This window comes from Peromyscus maniculatus, chromosome 12 (assembly GCF_049852395.1).
Source record: "Peromyscus maniculatus bairdii isolate BWxNUB_F1_BW_parent chromosome 12, HU_Pman_BW_mat_3.1, whole genome shotgun sequence".
NCBI classification, from domain to species: domain Eukaryota; kingdom Metazoa; phylum Chordata; class Mammalia; order Rodentia; family Cricetidae; genus Peromyscus; species Peromyscus maniculatus.
The window spans coordinates 17067842-17084487 of record NC_134863.1 but is presented as its reverse complement, the minus strand read 5'-3'; the positions used below and the strand labels follow the sequence as shown (position 1 = coordinate 17084487).

Genomic DNA, 16646 nt, shown 5'->3' with positions numbered 1-16646 from the left:
TATTTGCTCTATTTCTGAAACCCAGTGTTGATATTCAGCCAAGGCTGGCCTCAATTTCCTATCTTCAAACCTAAGCCTTGAACACATAATTTTAATAGTAAAACTGTCCTCAGCAAGAAGGTGAACATGAAACAAATTAGGCTAACATGGAAAACTGAAGTTAATTAAACAAGGTTAAATATTTAACCAGATGTGAGCCAACAGTTGCTGCGGAATTTGACTTAGTAATAATCTGTATAAAATTTCATTTGCCTTCAGTGTTAATATTTTTGATTTTATTTTTATTTATTCATCATAGTTTTATTTTTTTATTCATCTATTTATTTTACATCCTGGCTGCAGCCTCCACCCCATCCTCCTTTCCCAGTCCCAGTCCCCCATTCCCTCCCCCACACACTCCCCAACCCCCTCCTCTTCTGTCTCCCATGAGTATCAATAAAACATGGCATATAAGCTGCAGTAAGACTGAGTACCTCTCCATGTATTAATGCTGGGCAAGGTGACTCAGTATGAGGAGTAGGGTCCCAAAAGCCAGTAAAAGAGTTGGAGTTAGCCCCTATTCCTGCTGTTAGGAGTTCTACAAGAAGGCCAAGCTACACAACTGTAATATATATGCTAAGTGCCTAGGTCAGTCCCATGCAGGCTCCCTGGTTGTTGATTCAGTCTCTGTGAGCTCCTATGAGCCCAGGTTAGTTGATTGTGTGAACCTTACCATGGTGTCCTTGATCCTTCTGGCTCCTATACTCCTTCCTCTTCCTCTTCCAAAGGATTGCAAAACTCTGTCTAATATTTGGCTGTGGGTTTCTGCATCTTCTCCCATCAGTTGCTGGATGATGCCTCTCTGATGACAACTGATCCAGGCACCAATCTGGTCACAGGAGGCGACCAGTTCACAGTACTTATCTGCTATTGCTCGGAGTCTAAGCTGGGGTCCTCCCCATAGACTTCTCAGAGATTCCCTTGCACTAGGCTTCCTCCTGACCTAAAATGCTCCCCCAGCAGTCCCCCTCAGCACTCTCCCCCTCTGTATCCTCCCCAACCTGATTGATTGCTCATGGTCCCATCCCCACCTACCTTCAGTCTACTCACAAAATCTCTTCTATTTCCCCTTCCCAGGAAGATCTGGTGTCTCCTCATGAACCCTCCTTGTTACCTAGTCTCTCAGGGTCTGTGGATTATAGCATAGTTATCCTTTATTTTACAGCTAATAACCACTTGTGAGTGAGTACATACCATGTTTGTCTTTCTTGGTCTGGGTTACCTCACTCAGGATCACGTTTTTCTAGTTCCATTCATTTGCCTTCAAATTTCCTGGTGTCTTTGTTTTTAACAGCTGAGTAATATTTCATTGTGTAAATGTACCACATTTTCTTTATCCATTTCTCAGTTGAGGGACATCTAGGTTGTTTCCAGGTTCTGGCTATTACAAATAAAGTTGACATGAAGATAGTTGATATATGTGTTATGAAGTACCCTTGTGGCATGATTGAGCATCCTTCAGGTGTAAGCCCCAGAGTAGCATAGGTGGGTCTTTTGGTAGGTTGATTCCCAGTTTTCTGAGAAACCACCACACTGACTTCCAAAGAGGCTATTCAAGTTTGCATTAACGGAGGAGTGTTCCACTTGCTCCACATCCTCTCCAGCATGAGCTGTCACTTGTGTTTTTGATCTTAGTCATTCTGACAAGGTGTAAGAAGGAATCTCATAATCATTTTTATGCATTCCTCTGATGGCTAAGAATATTGAACATCTCATTAAGTGTCTCTTGGCCATTTGAGATTCTTCTGTTGAGAATTCTGTTTAGATCTGTAACCCATTTTTATTTGGATTATTTTGTTTGTTGATGTCTAGTGTCTTGAGCTCTTTATATGTTTTGGAAATCAGCCCTTTGTTGGATGTGGAGTCCTATTAATGGTGTTCTTTGTCTTATAGAAACTTTTCAATTTCATGAATTCCCATTTATTAATTGTTGATCTTAGTGCCTGTGCTATTGGTGTTCTGTTCAGAAAGTTGTATCTTGTGTCAATGTGTTCAATATTATCTCCCACATTGTCTTCTATCAGGTTCAGTGTATCTAGATTTATGTTGAGGTCTTTGATCCACTTGGGCTTGAGTTTTGTGCAGGGTGATAAATATGGATCAGTTTGTATTCTTCTACATGCTGAGGACCAGCACCATTTGAGTCTCCATATTTACCACCTTTAACTGCATGGAGAGGCTCCTAAGATTGAGGCTAAGAATAGATTTGTTAATTAGTATAAACATACGTACTTGGAGGGCAGTTTTATATTATGTCAAATTAGTTAACTGACAGTATAAAGTTCTCAACTTTCTTCTATGTCCCCTGCCGCCACCGTCAGTTATTGATCATATTTATAGTATTAAGCATAAACTCCCACCTGTGGATAAGAGCACAAATCCAATCATAGAGTGGTTGGTTATTCCTCTAATAGTCACTTCCATTATTGCATAAGTGGGCATATCTTGCTTGGCAAGTTAGTGTTATGATTCATAAGGTTCACAGTTCTCTCCCCCTCCACCCAGGAGCTTTCATAGCAGCTTCTAGCACTTTGAAAATCAGTCATCAGGGAAGACTTTTTCAGTTATTCTCAGATTGCTTTCTCTATATCTTGCAATCACATTGTGTAGAGGCTATAGCAATGGCATCTTATCCTCTAGCTCCTAGAAGCAACCATTCATCTCACCGGGAAAACTCTATACTGTTTTCAAGATGTTTTCCTGCCCAACAACTTCTAAAGAGGTACATCATACCAGGCACGTGTATGGTACTTTTGGTGGAGTATTAAAAATACATTTCTAGAGCAATTTCCTGTACCTTGAAAACTAAGTTGCTATCATTATAGAACAATAGAATATGTATATATTATTTTTACTGGTACTTATTACAATGATCAAATATTTGCTTAAGGATAGTTTAAGTGTCTGCCTTTTCCTTCCAACCCAATTCCTTATGGCATAACTAGCAAACACAAGTTGTAGACACATTTGAAGTGTATAACATGATGTTTTGGTATACACATATGATGAAAATGATCAGCATAGTCAACTTATTGATTATGTTTATCAACTTACCTCAATACCTTTTTATCCTGAGTCTATGTGTTGAGAACACATAAGATCTACTCATTCAGCAAGCTCTAAGCATAGGACATGTTGTTAGGAACTGCAGTCACCATATGCTGTGTACTAGATCTCCAGAGCATCTTCATTTTGCATGACTAAACTATTGCATACTTCCTCCAGTGCTTCCCAATTTCCATCACCCCCAGGTCCTGGAAACCATCATCCTCTCTGCCTCTAAGAATTCATCTCTGAAAATTTAGACTACTTATATGCATGAGATTGTGCACTATTTGTCTTTCTGTGCCTGGCTTATCTCAGTTGGCACAATTTCCTCTAAGTTCATCTCCATTATCACAAATGCCAAGATTTCCATATTCCTTAAGCATGGATAACATATCATTCTATCTATATATACCAACTTTTCTGTATATATTTATCCAACAAAATACACAGGTTGAGTCCATATTGTATCTATTGTGAATACCACAGTGAATATGAGTGTGAAGATATTGCCTCAAATCACCAATTTTATTTTCTATTGCTGTGTACCCTACTGGGTTGAATCTCTGGATCACATAGTAGCTTTGCTTTTAATTTTTTAGGACACCCCATAATTACTGTAGCAATTACACTTCCCTTTGTGGTACGCAAAGTTGCCATCTTCTCCACAGTAGAGCTGACACTTATTATCATTTGCATTTTGCTGGTAACGATTCTACCTACCAGCCATGGTGCACTATCTTAATACAATTTTACATTACATTTCCCTTGTGACTGGAGATGTAGTTACACTATTTAATCGATTGTATGTCTTCTGCTTAAAAATACCTGTTCAGAGCCTTTGCCTCTACTGTATTCAGGGTATTTGTTGGCCTGCTATAAAGTTGTTTGTATTCTTTATGCATTGTGGGTAAATATGTGGCTTGGAAATGTGTTGAAATTTCATGCCATGTAAATTATCATCTCTCTTTTGCTTCCTTTACTGTGCAGAAGCTTCTATCCCATATGTTTATTTATACTTTTGTTGGATGGGTTTTTGAAGTCATATCTATAAACTTATTACATAAGCCATAAAGAAAACCTAGTAAGTTTTCTTCTCTTAGTTTTACAGTTTTAGGTCTTAAGTCTAACTTTCTGCCATAGTTTGGATTTAGACTATCACTTAAAGGTCCAAGCATTTTCAAAGAAAACAGCCCTTTTTCTTTGTCCCCAGGCAGTGGCACTATGGCAAGGTATGTGTAGCTAAAACCTGCATTCTAGCAAATTGGAAAAAAATCTAAAAGAAATGGTAATTTTCTGATATATACCACCTACCAAAGTTAAATCAAAATCAGATAGGCAATTTAAAAAAGACTTGAAACCCCAATAGAAGCAGTAATTAAAAGGTTGAGGACCAAAAAGAGCGTAGGGTCAGATGGTTTTAATACAGAATTCTACCAGAATTTCAAAGAAAAATTAATGCCAATTACCCTTAAATTACTCCACGGTATAGAAGGAACATTGCATAATTATTTTTAACAACACCATAGTTACTCTGATACCTAAACCACATAAAGACCCAATAAAGAAAGAGAATGACAGAACAATTCCCCTTATGAACATAGATGCAAAAACATTCAACGTAATACTTGCAAACCAAAGTAAAAAACACATCAAAAAGATCATCCACCATGATCAGATAAACTTCCTCCTAGAAATACAGGGATGGTTCAACATACAAAATCAATAAATGTAATCCACCATATAAACACACTGAAAAAATAACCACATGATCATTTCATTGGATGCAAAAGAGGCCTTTGACAAAATCTAACACTCCTTCATAATTAAAGTATTAAAAGACTAAGGGTGTAAAGGATATAGCTCAAAATAATAGAGATGATTTACACAAACTGACAGCCAACATCAGCCTAAATGGAGAGAAACTCAAAGCTTTTTTTTTTTTAACTAAAGTCAGAAACAAGACAAATCCATCCACTCTCTCTCCATACCTCTTCACTATATATTTGAAGTCTTAGCTAGAGCAATAAGAATGCCATAAAACTGGAACAGAAGAAGTCAAAGTATTGTTATTTGCAGATGGTGTTATTAGATACTTAAGTGACCCTTAAAATTCCACCAGGAAACTTCTACATCTGATAAACACTTTAAGCAAAGTAGCAGGATACAAAATTAATACACACAAATTAGTAGTTTTTTTTATAGACAAATGACAAATGAACTGAGAAAGAAATCAGGGAAGCAATACCTTTCACAGTAGCTTCAAAAAATCAAGGGAGTTACTCTAACAAAACAAGTGTAAGATTTATATGATAAAATTTAAAGTCATTGAAGAAAAAAATCAAAGGAAATATTAGAAAATGTAAAGCTCTTTCATGCTCTTGGGTCAGTATAATATAATAAGATTCGCCATCCTACCAAAATGCAGTCCTCATCAAAATTCCAAGCAGTTCTTCACAGATCTTAAAAGAGCAGTTTTCAGATTCATATTGAAACAAACAAACAGCAAACCCAAAATAGCAAAACCAGTACTGAACAATAAAATAACTGAAGCAGGTATCGCTACCCCCAGACCTATAGGAATAAAAACAGAATGGTATTGGTGCAAAATAGACACATCTGTCAATGGAAGAAAATTGAAGACCCAGACACAAATCCATACATGTATGGGCACCTAGTATTTAATAAAGAATCCAGAACTACGCACTGGAAAAAAAGGACACCATCTTCAACAAATGGTGCTAGTCAAAATGGATGGCTGCATGTAGAAGAACACAAGTAGATCCATACTTATCACCCTGCACACAAATCAACTCCAACATAAGGCTAGAAACAATGAATCTGATAGAGGAGAAAGTTGGGAATAGTCTTGAACTCCTTGGCACAGGAAAAGACATTCTGAACAGAACTCAGGTAGAACAGAATCCACCTCACTAAGAACAACAATTAATAAATGGGACCTCACAAAACTGAAAATCTTCTGTATGGCAAAGGACACCATCAATTGGACAAAGTGACAGCCTACAAAATGGGAAAAAAACTTTTATCAACTACACATAGGAAAGAGGGCTAATATCTAAAATATATGAATAACTCAAAAAATTTGACTTCAAGGAAACAATGTGATTAAAAATGTGGTACAAATCCAAATAGAATACTGTCAAAAGAGGAAACTCAAACGGCTGAGAAACTGAGAAACACTTAAAGAAATATTCTACCTACTTAGCCATCAGGAAAATGAAAATCAGAACCTTTTTTTTTTTTTTTTTTTTTTTTTTTTTTTTTTTGGTTTTTCGAGACAGGGTTTCTTTGTGTAGCATTGTGCCTTTCCTGGAGCTCACTTGGTAGCCCAGGCTGGCCTCGAACTCACAGAGATCCGCCTGGCTCTGCCTCCTGAGTTCTGGGATTAAAGGCATGCTATTTTAAGAATTCTTCCAGTTTGGCATTGGCGTCTTTGCTAAGGGTCACATTGAACTACCGCTGCTCCAGGGCAGTCTATAGGAATCATCACCATGGCTGAAGACATCAAAACTAAAATCAAGAACTACAAAACTGCCCCCTCTGACAGCTGCTTCCCAAACCAGAACTAGACCAGGAACTGCTGGCAGAACTACTTGGACTTCCACCACTGTGAGAAGGCAAGGAACGCAAAGGGGGTCTCCGTGCGTGAGTGGTACCGGCGTGTGTACAAGTCCCTCTGTCCCGAATCGTGGGTCTCAGCCTGGGAAGACCACAGAGCAGAAGGCACGTTTCCTGGGAAGATCTGACCTGGCTCTGCCCACCTCACCTCTGTTCTCTGTCCCTTTCCCCAGATGGTAAAGGGGACCTGGGTATATGATGGTCCCTTCCCAGGGACCCTGAATCATGCAACTACTAATAAAAAATGACTGGAAAAGTTAAAAAGAAAATATTTCACCTTATACAGTCAGAATGGCTAAGATCAATAACACAAATGACAACTCATGCTGGTGACGTGGAGCAAGAACATTCCTCCATTGCTGGTGGGAGTGCAAACTTGTACAGCCACTATGGAAATCAGTGTTGCAGTTTCTCAGAAGTTGATAATAGATGTACCTCAAGATACAGCTATACCACTCCTGGGCATATACCCAAAGAATGCTTCATTTTACTACAGAGTGACTTGCTCAACCATGTTCATCACTGCTTTATTTAAAATAGCCAGAAATTGGAAGCAACCTAGATGTCCGTCAAAAACCTAGGTGGATAATGAAAGTGTGGCACTTTATACAATGGAATATTACTCAGTCATTAATAAAAAGCAAAGTCATGAAAGTTGGGGGTACATTTATGGAGCTAGAAAGAAAAGAGTTTTCCTTAGTGATATAACTCAGACTCAGAAAGAAAACTGCAGTGTGTATTTGCTCATATGTGGATAGTATCTGTTAAGTCTTTGATAAGCAAGCTACAATCTGTATAAGCACAGAAGTTAGGTATAAAGTAAGAGACTAGAGGGGAGAGGTAGAGCTCCCTATGAAAGGGAAATAGATAGTTATGGATGAACAGGATGAGAACTAGAATGTGAGGATCACAGGGAGGGAAGAGGAGGACACAGAAGGAAATACAGGGAGGGGCAGATAAAACTAAGGGCCATTCAAGGGGTCATATGGAAACCTAATAATACCTAATCCTAAAATAAATGCAAGTCTGAAGGCAATCGAACGGCAATCTAAATCGCCAGATAATGGAGAAGACAGAGCCCAAACTTGACATATTATCTTACTCACTATGATGTTAATACTGTGCTACACTTACTAATTTCATGTGCTGAACAATCCTTGCCTCTCCATGATAAATCCTACTTTTCTGTGCTGCACGAACCTTTTAATGGGCTGTTAGTTGTCGCATCTACTAGTAGGTTCTGCACATGTTTTTGTATTCACATGAATTAGATGTGCTGACTTGAACGTCTACTTGAAATCGGTAAACGATTAACTTGTGCTAGTTGGGGAATTAGCCTGCCTATCCTTTTCTTGTTCCTTGGATTTTAACATTGGGTTCATTCTTCAACATTTTTCCTCCAAGGAGATATTTTCACTATTTAGACAAGATTTCGTTGGAGCTCAGACGTTCCCATATTTTGTTTTATCTTTCGTTTGTATCTTCTTTTCATTTTGACATTTTAATTTCTTATTATTCTTCTCCTTTTATCAACTGAAAGTTCAAGAACAAGTTGTTTGGTTTGTGAACTCTATAATATCCTTTTTTTTCTTATTATTATTTGTTGTTTCAAAATGGTGTTGTAGAAAAGTTAGTGATGTTATTTCAATCTTAACTCATTTTCTAGAGTACATATGGCATTTCTAGGAGATACCATGTAGTAGAAAAGAGTATTGCTGGAATGCCCAGCTACACACACACACACACACACATATGGATGTAAGGATTATGTCCTTAATTATGTCACCAGCCTGCAATGGCGTCCCAGCCTAAAAAGCGGGAGTTCTCTCTCTCTGCCCCCTCTTTCCATACTCTCTCTCGCCCCATATTCCCTCTGTCCTCTGTTCTCTCTCTCTCTCTCTCTCTCTCTCTCTCTCTCTCTCTCTCTCTCTCTCCTAATAAAGCTCTAAAAAGCAACCATGGCTCGTGATTCTTCAGCCACCACAACATCCGGTGCTCTCTTCCATCAGCATGGCCGCCTTGGGCAGTGGCCAGTCATGAGCACCACTGCTTAACCAACATCTGGTGCCATGACTTGGAAGGTTCCTTCTGATTAGAGGTACAGGGCAGGTTGGCACCACTAAGAATGTGTGTGTGAGAGAGATGTCTCTAAAAATGATATCTGATGAGGTAGATAAGACTGTCCCCCAATCCCAACAATAGGGAGACGAGGAGAGGTAGGCCCCCAAAACTCTCTCAGGACAGAGTAGGTAGCTCTAGTGTTCAGAAGGAATGATATAGCTAGAGTTTTCCTGCCTTGCCCACAGTCAGGACAAATCTCTGTCACCCGCCAGTCCCACAGCCGCTCAGACCCAACCAAGTAAACACAGAGACTTATATTGCTTACAAACTGTATGGCCGTGGCAGGCTTCTTGCTAACTGTTCTTATAGCTTAAATTAATCCATTTCCATACATCTATACCTTGCCACGTGGCTGGTGGCTTACCACTCTTCACATGCTGCTTGTCATGGCGGCAGCTGGCAGTGTCTCTCCGCCTCAGCCTTCCGCTTCCCAGAATTCTCCCCTCTCCTTGTCTCACCTACTTCCTGCCTGGCCACTGGCTAATCAGTGTTTATTTATTGACCAATCAGAGCAATTTGACATACAGACCATCCCACAGCAGAATGAAATGGGGCATCCATTTACTTTTATCACTATGTGGTGTGTGTGTGTGTGTGTGTGTGTGTGTGTGTGTGTGTGTAGATAAAAATACAGATATATATATATATATACATATACATATACATATATATATATCTGTTATACCGTACATAGTATTGTATGAATTCATACATATATGAATATATATGTGTATATAGTATATAGTGTTCCAATCTCTTGTCATTGATTTTCCCCTCTGAATATCTTATTAATTTCTGAAAGTAAGCTATAGAGGCCTGTAGAGATGGGTCAATGGTTAAAAGAACTTGCTGCTTTGAAGAGGACCTGGTTTCAATTCCCAGCTCTAACATGGTAGCTCACAATCATCTGTAGCTCTAGTAACTCCACTTACAGAAGAGCTAACACTCTCTTCTGGCCTCCACACTACCAGACATGCACATGGTCCACATATGTGCAGGCAAAATCCTTACATATATAAAATTAAAAAAAAAAAAATTCAAAAAAGGAAAGGTATTGGATTTCTTTACTGTTACTGACTATATTTTTGTTATTTTTACTTATCTGCATTTATATTAACATTCCTTTATATATTTAGGCTTCATAATGTCAGTTACATACATATTTTTAATTTTAAAAGATATTTGAGATTCCATTCAAGATGGCGGAGACAAGCAGACACAGGTAGGCCTGTGGCAGCGGCCCGCGGAGGTAGATGGGTCCGGCGGCAGCGGCCGACAGGGACATTTAGACCCGGCGGCGGCAGCTGGCAGAGACGTTCAGGCCCAGCGGCGGTCCACAGAGGTAGAGGGGCCCGGCGGCGGTGGCCGACAGAGACATTCAGGCCCAGCGGCGGTCCACAGAAGTAGACAGGCCACGTGGCGACGACAGGCGGAAGCAGGTCAGCGACTCGCGGAGGGGGAAGGGCCCGGTGGCAGCAGCTGACAGGCACATACAGGCCCAGCGGCAACTGGCAGAGACATATAGGCCCGTTGGCTGCCCGCAGAGGCAGACAGACCCAGCGGCAGCTGACAGGGACATACAGGCCCAGCAGCGGAGACAAGTGAACGCAGGTGCGCCTGTGGCGGCGGGCCACAGGGGTGGACAGGCCCGGGGACGGAGAGGGGCGGATGCAGCTTGGAACGGGACGCCCCTAGCCCCAACACCTGGGGAAGAGGCTATCTCCGTGGGTCGGAACCAGGGCGAGTCTGGGCACTCCGTCTGGGGACAGCCCAGGGCCCAACTGCTGATCCTGTGAAACCCAACAACTTGGAGGTGTTGGTGAGACTACCCTGCTCAGCTGAAACCCATCTGGGAGAGGATTCAGATGCCTACAGTTTGAAGTCTGAAGAAACAAGATCAGCTGAGGAGTTGACAAAATGTGACCTGGGAACACAGAAGAAGGCGCTACCCAGCCACTAAACCAGATCACTAGAATCGTAAGTATATAATTCACCGACTGAAATCAGCTGTTCCTGAAGAAACAGCCCAATAGCACCAATTTAACCAAGAACCCCTACTAAACCAAGACTAAAAATTAGAACAAGAGAGGCACTCTCAGACACAGACACCACCTGCACCGCACAGAGGAAAAGATGAGTAGACGCCAGTGCAAAAATACAGGCAACAACATAAAGACCTATATGGCAACATCAGAACCTAGTGATTCTACACCTGCAAGACCTAAACATACCATGACAGAAGAAACAGAAGAAATCAACCCTAAAAATGACTTTAAGAAGATGATAGAGGCCCTTAAAGAAGAAATAAAACATTCCCTCAATGAGGAAATAAAAACTTTCCTTAAAGAGGAAATGAAAAACTACCTTAAAGAGGAAATAAAAACTTTCCTTAAAGAGGAAATGAAAAACTCTCTTAAAGAGGAAATAAAACTTCCCTTAAAGAGGAAATGGAAAAACTCCATTAAAGAGGAAATAAAAAAACTTCCTTAAAGAAATGGAAGAAAAACGAACAAAAAATGGGAAGAAATCAAATCAAGCCAAGAAAAAGCAATTAAACAGATGAAAGAAACATTCCAAGATCTGAAAAATGAATTTGAGACAATAAAGAAAACACATGCTGAGGGAATGCTGGAAATAGAAATCCTGACAAAACGAACAGGAACTACAGAAACAAGCATAACCAACCGATTGCAAGAGATGGAACAGAGAATCTCTGACACTGAAGACACGATAGAGAAAATAGATTCGTCAGTCAAAGAAAACACTAAAGACAAAAAAGTCGTAACACAAAACATCCAGGAAATTTGGGACACCATGAAAAGACCAAACCTAAGAATAATAGGGATAGAAGGAGAAGAATACCAACTCAAAGGCACAGAAAATATATTCAACAAAATCATAGAAGAAAACTTTCCTAACCTAAAGAAAGAAATACCTATGAAGATACAAGAAGCTTACAGAACACCGAATAGGCTGGATCCAAAAAAAAGTCCCCTCGCCACATAATAATCAAAACACTAAACACACAGAACAAAGAAAAAATATTAAGAGCCGCAAAGGAAAAAGACCAAGTAACATATAAAGGTAAACCCATCAGAATAACACCAGACTACTCAATAGAGACTATGAAAGCTAGAAGATCATGGACAAATCTCGTGCAGACACTAAGAGACCACGGATGCCAACCCAGACTATTATACCCAGCAAAACTCTTAATCACCATAGGCGGAGTAAACAAAATATTCCAGGATAAAACCAGATTTAGTCAATACCTGTCTACAAACCCAGCCCTACAGAAAGCACTAGAAGGGAAAATTCAACCCAAAGAAGCTAAACACATCCATGAAAAATCAAGCAATAGATAATCCCACACCAACATACACCACAGAAGAAACAAGCTGGTGTAGCTATCCTAATATATAGAGAAAAAGGATGTTTCAAAAGAGAAGTCTTGTGGCAATGCCTCAGTGGTCCAGGTAACTACCAGAACTCGGAAAAGTTGGTTGAACTTGGGATTGACTGGGAGGCCAAAGATTTAAAAAGCAGAGGATTCTCTCAAGACACAAGTTGTGTGATAATAGTGTGTTTTGTGTGTGTGAATGAGAATTTGTAAATGTTGAATTCTAGGCTTCAACAATCATTGTCAGTGCAGATTAAGCTTCAAGTATTTATGTCTTAAAACTTAAATTATAAAGCTAGTTACGTCTTTCTAACAACTAGTTTTAATGTTTATGAGCATATTTTACCTACATTACCTTTTCAGGATGTTGAGAAAGATGCATCACAAGCACAGGCTGGAGGCTGGGGGCTAGATGGTTTTGAGGAAGAGCTCTTGGTGGACTCTTTCATAGAGCAAAGGGAAGCAATGCCTTCTGGGAAATGAGCTAAATTTTAATCTAGTCTTTAAGATTAGAAGTCAAAAACAAAAATATTAAGGAAAGGAAAACCTAATTGATCTTTGAAGTATTGTTATGTGGAATTGAGTGGGACTTTTGAGGCCTTTCTTCCAGAAAACAAGGACTTGGTTGTCAGGCCTATATTAGGCCTAAACCTTGGTGCCATGTAGTTGTACTTAAATCATTTCAATGGAAAGTGTCTTAGTGATTGGAACTTCTAGTGCAGTTTGGAGTTCTTCCATTTGAAAAATGTGATATTTGCATGGGATTGTTTGAATCTTGTTTTCTAGTCCCTCCCCATCACCACCCTCATAGTCTGAAGGTAGATTTTTCTCTTGATAAAGGAACAAAAAAGGTGAACATCTTGTTTGTAAACAGGTATCTAGTAACTAGTGGTAAACTTGAAACAGTAGAATTCTTTAAAGCTTAATTCTAGGTAGTCTTAAGAAAATGTATCTTAATTATTTTTGAACCTGTATTCACCTTGTTTTTTTCAAATATCTTAAGTTATATTTTCTTTTTCAGAGCTGCTTCTTATTTGGGGCTACTTTTTTTTTTTATTAATTGAGGCATAATTCATAAAAGGGTATATTGTTTTGATGAGACTTTTTACAACTGTGGCTGGATGTCTTTCTTTAGTCTTCTAAGAAGGGCCATTTTACTTTTTTAGAGTTACTTTTTAAAGTCATGAGGTCAACAACTTGGACTACTATGCATGTAAGTGCTAATGCAAATTAAAGCCCAAGTTGACCTCTAGCAGCAGTTCATTCTATGTTGACAGTGAGAGAACACTTTGCCTGTTAGGATACTGTTACTCGTGGACTGAAATGCTGAAGAAACCCCTTCCCCTATTTTGTTTTTTGCAAAAATCAAGGTATATTCTAGGGTTTCCTGGTTGACCTCAACAGATAAACTGAGATGATAGTCTTAGTTCAGAAATGATCTGAATGTAGATTTACAGTCTACGTGTACAGCTGGCTAAGTGAGATCGCTTTCACAGTTCTGCATGTATCCCATCGGCTCCCCATTAGTCACTGAACTCTTAAAACTGGTATTGTAACATTATCACAATGTTTTGCACCAATTTTATAAACTTTACAGTGCAATATGTGTTCCTTTTCTGAGGCAAACCAAAGGTATATTTCTCAAGGTTCTGCTGCTATCAGCAGCGTTGATGGAGGATTCTTTATACATTTGTAATAGATAGAAATAAACCAGAAAAAAAAGTGGTGGAGGAAAAGGTGAACACTGCAAGAATACTCAAAAGGGCTGAGAGTTGCAAAAGCCAAGAATGGCTTTGCATAGTAAATGGAATAGAACAGTTCTGAACTATAGCTTACTTTTCCTGGTTTGGTCTGACAGAATGATTGAATGCTTTTGTACAAAAATCAGAGCCTTAAAAACAAGAGTTTGGTGAGATTGTAAAATGGTGTGCCACTTTGGCAAAACAGTTTGGTGGTTGGTCAAAATGCAAAACATTGTTACTCTGTTACTCAACAATTCTACCCTTAGGAATATATCCTCAAACTACTGAAAATGTGCACCCATGAAACATGTACATGAAGGTTTACAGCAGTGTGTTGCTAATAGTAAAAAAGTTAACTCAAATAGCTATCAAATACTGGAGAGAAATAAAATGTGGCTTATTCATACAATAGAATATTATTAAGACATAAAAATGAATGAGAAACTGACAGATTAAATGACTTTGGTGAACCTTCATAATTTCATTTGTAGATCTTTCCGTTTCTAATTTATAAATACATTTGGGGTTATAAATTATAAATGTACTGCCTCCTGTCAACATTGTATACTTCTATTTGATGATTTCTGTGTCAAACATTATATGGAAATGTTTCCAAGTATTTTCTGTATTAACTGTGAATGAATAGAACAAAATAAATTGCCTGTGATGGAAAAAAAGAGATATTTGATTAATTGCTGCCTATATATAAATTACTTCCTTTATTCTTTATGACAGTTTTAGCTTGATCTCAATGATGTTTGATAGAAGTATAGCCATACTGACTCATTTTTGGTTGCCATTTGTGAGGCACATCTGTTTCCAACCCACCTTTAAAGTTAAAGTTGATCTACTGAAAGCTGTGTGTTTTGAACTTATTTTCTTTTTTTTTTAAAATTTAGCTTATCTGTATCTTTGATGATAAAATTTAATCCATTTACATTTGAAATAGTTATTGATAGAAAGGAATTACTATTCCTGCTTTGTTGATTATTTCTGACAACAGTTTGTTTTCCTCTTTCTTCCTCATATTTATGGGTCTTTCTTCTTTGGGAACTTGTTTTTCATTTTTTTATGCTTTCATTCCTTTCTCTTCCTATTTTGTCTATCTTACATTTATATCTGTGATTTGAAAAGGTAAGTACTTTGTTAGTCTTTCCAGAGTGTCATAAATAGGACAGAATAACTGATTCAAAGATTCTGGGGATGTGGCTGTGGGGACTGGGCATAGGTTTGCCAATTGTGTCTTCAGGTGGTGGCCAGATATGTTACCTAGTGGCAGGCAGGCCTACTTCTTGGAATCATAGAGCTGCTTATGGTACCTTGCTCTGTGGGAACTATGTTAGCTTTGAAATGGATCCAGAAACTGAGTATAAAACATCTGGCTTGGCTTTTAATTTTCCAGAAACCAGTCCTTCATCAAAGTTATATAACAAGTAAGGTGCTAGGGTCACACAGTTGGATGCTGACCAATAGTATCTGGATTTACCGTAGGTCACTGACCTATGTATTTGCAGGAACTTGACAACCCAAGCAATGTCAGGGATGGGTCCAATCAAATGGAGTGGACCTTAACTCAGATCGGATAGTGATTGGTTACTTCCATAAACTTTGTGCCACTATTGTATTAGTGCATTTTGAAGGAAGGTCAGCATTGTAGACTGAAGGGTTTGTAGCTCGGGTGGTGTTTCCCTTTCTCCTTTGGTAGCATACAGAGTGCCTTCCAGTATCATGAATACCAGTCAGTAGGCTTGAAGGCTGCAGGCAGGCATCAGCTTGACTACTTCATGTTTAATGAGTTAGTTACATAGGTGTTTTCTTCAGATATAAGGCCTTACTGTCATTTGCAGAGAGCAACCAACAGCCTGTGAAATAATCTGAGTTGTTTGGGGGTTTTCATGGGGGGCCCTTGGCCAACAACTCAATTAGATGCAACTTGTTTCCAATACTGGAAGCTTTGTTTGGTGACAAGAGATGCCCAGTTGGGGCTCTGTCTTCCCCATTATTTGGCGATTTAGATACTGACTTTTCTTTACTTCCTCTATGGGAGGGAAGAAGTCAGTTTTCCATTCCTTTAACAAAGCAATATTGCTTTGGTGCCTGTGGTAAAGATAACATATCACGGCTGTGACCATATGGTAGAGTCAGCTGCTCATATCATGCTGATCAAGAAATTAAAGAGATAGGAAAAGAGATTAATATCTCACTATCTCCTTCAAGGGCACCCTGTCAGTGACCTAGAACTTCTCCTTAGCTCTTGCTTCTTCTAAGTTCTACTTTCAGTAACACCACACTGGAAACTAAGCTCTTAGGGATGTTTGAAGAGACGTCAGGTTGAAATTATGGCATGAAAGTATCTTTTGTTGGAATATACTAAAAAAGCTTGAAGGATGAGTGATACAGGTTGTATAACACTGCTATTCCTACCCTAGACTACACTCTTTTCTGTATTCCATAGGTGTATAATCTCTCACCTGGACTTTGAACTTATTTTCATGGATAAAAGTCTTTCAATGTAACGTTTCTGTGACAAGTATACATCAAAACTTACTCTAACATCCCATTGGTGTACTCTATCTCTGCTATGGCTGTGTTGTTCGTATTTCCTTTTCTATGTCTTTAGAAATATCAATAAAATAAAAACAGTAACTTGTGGTGTACAT

The 16646-nt window shown here is 38.9% G+C and overlaps 1 pseudogene; it reads left to right on the top strand.

The window, feature by feature from the left end:
• The first annotated feature begins 6530 nt into the window (after positions 1-6530).
• On the top strand, positions 6531-6946 carry LOC102922172 (cytochrome c oxidase subunit 6B1 pseudogene; annotated as a pseudogene).
• The last annotated feature ends 9700 nt before the right edge of the window (positions 6947-16646 follow it).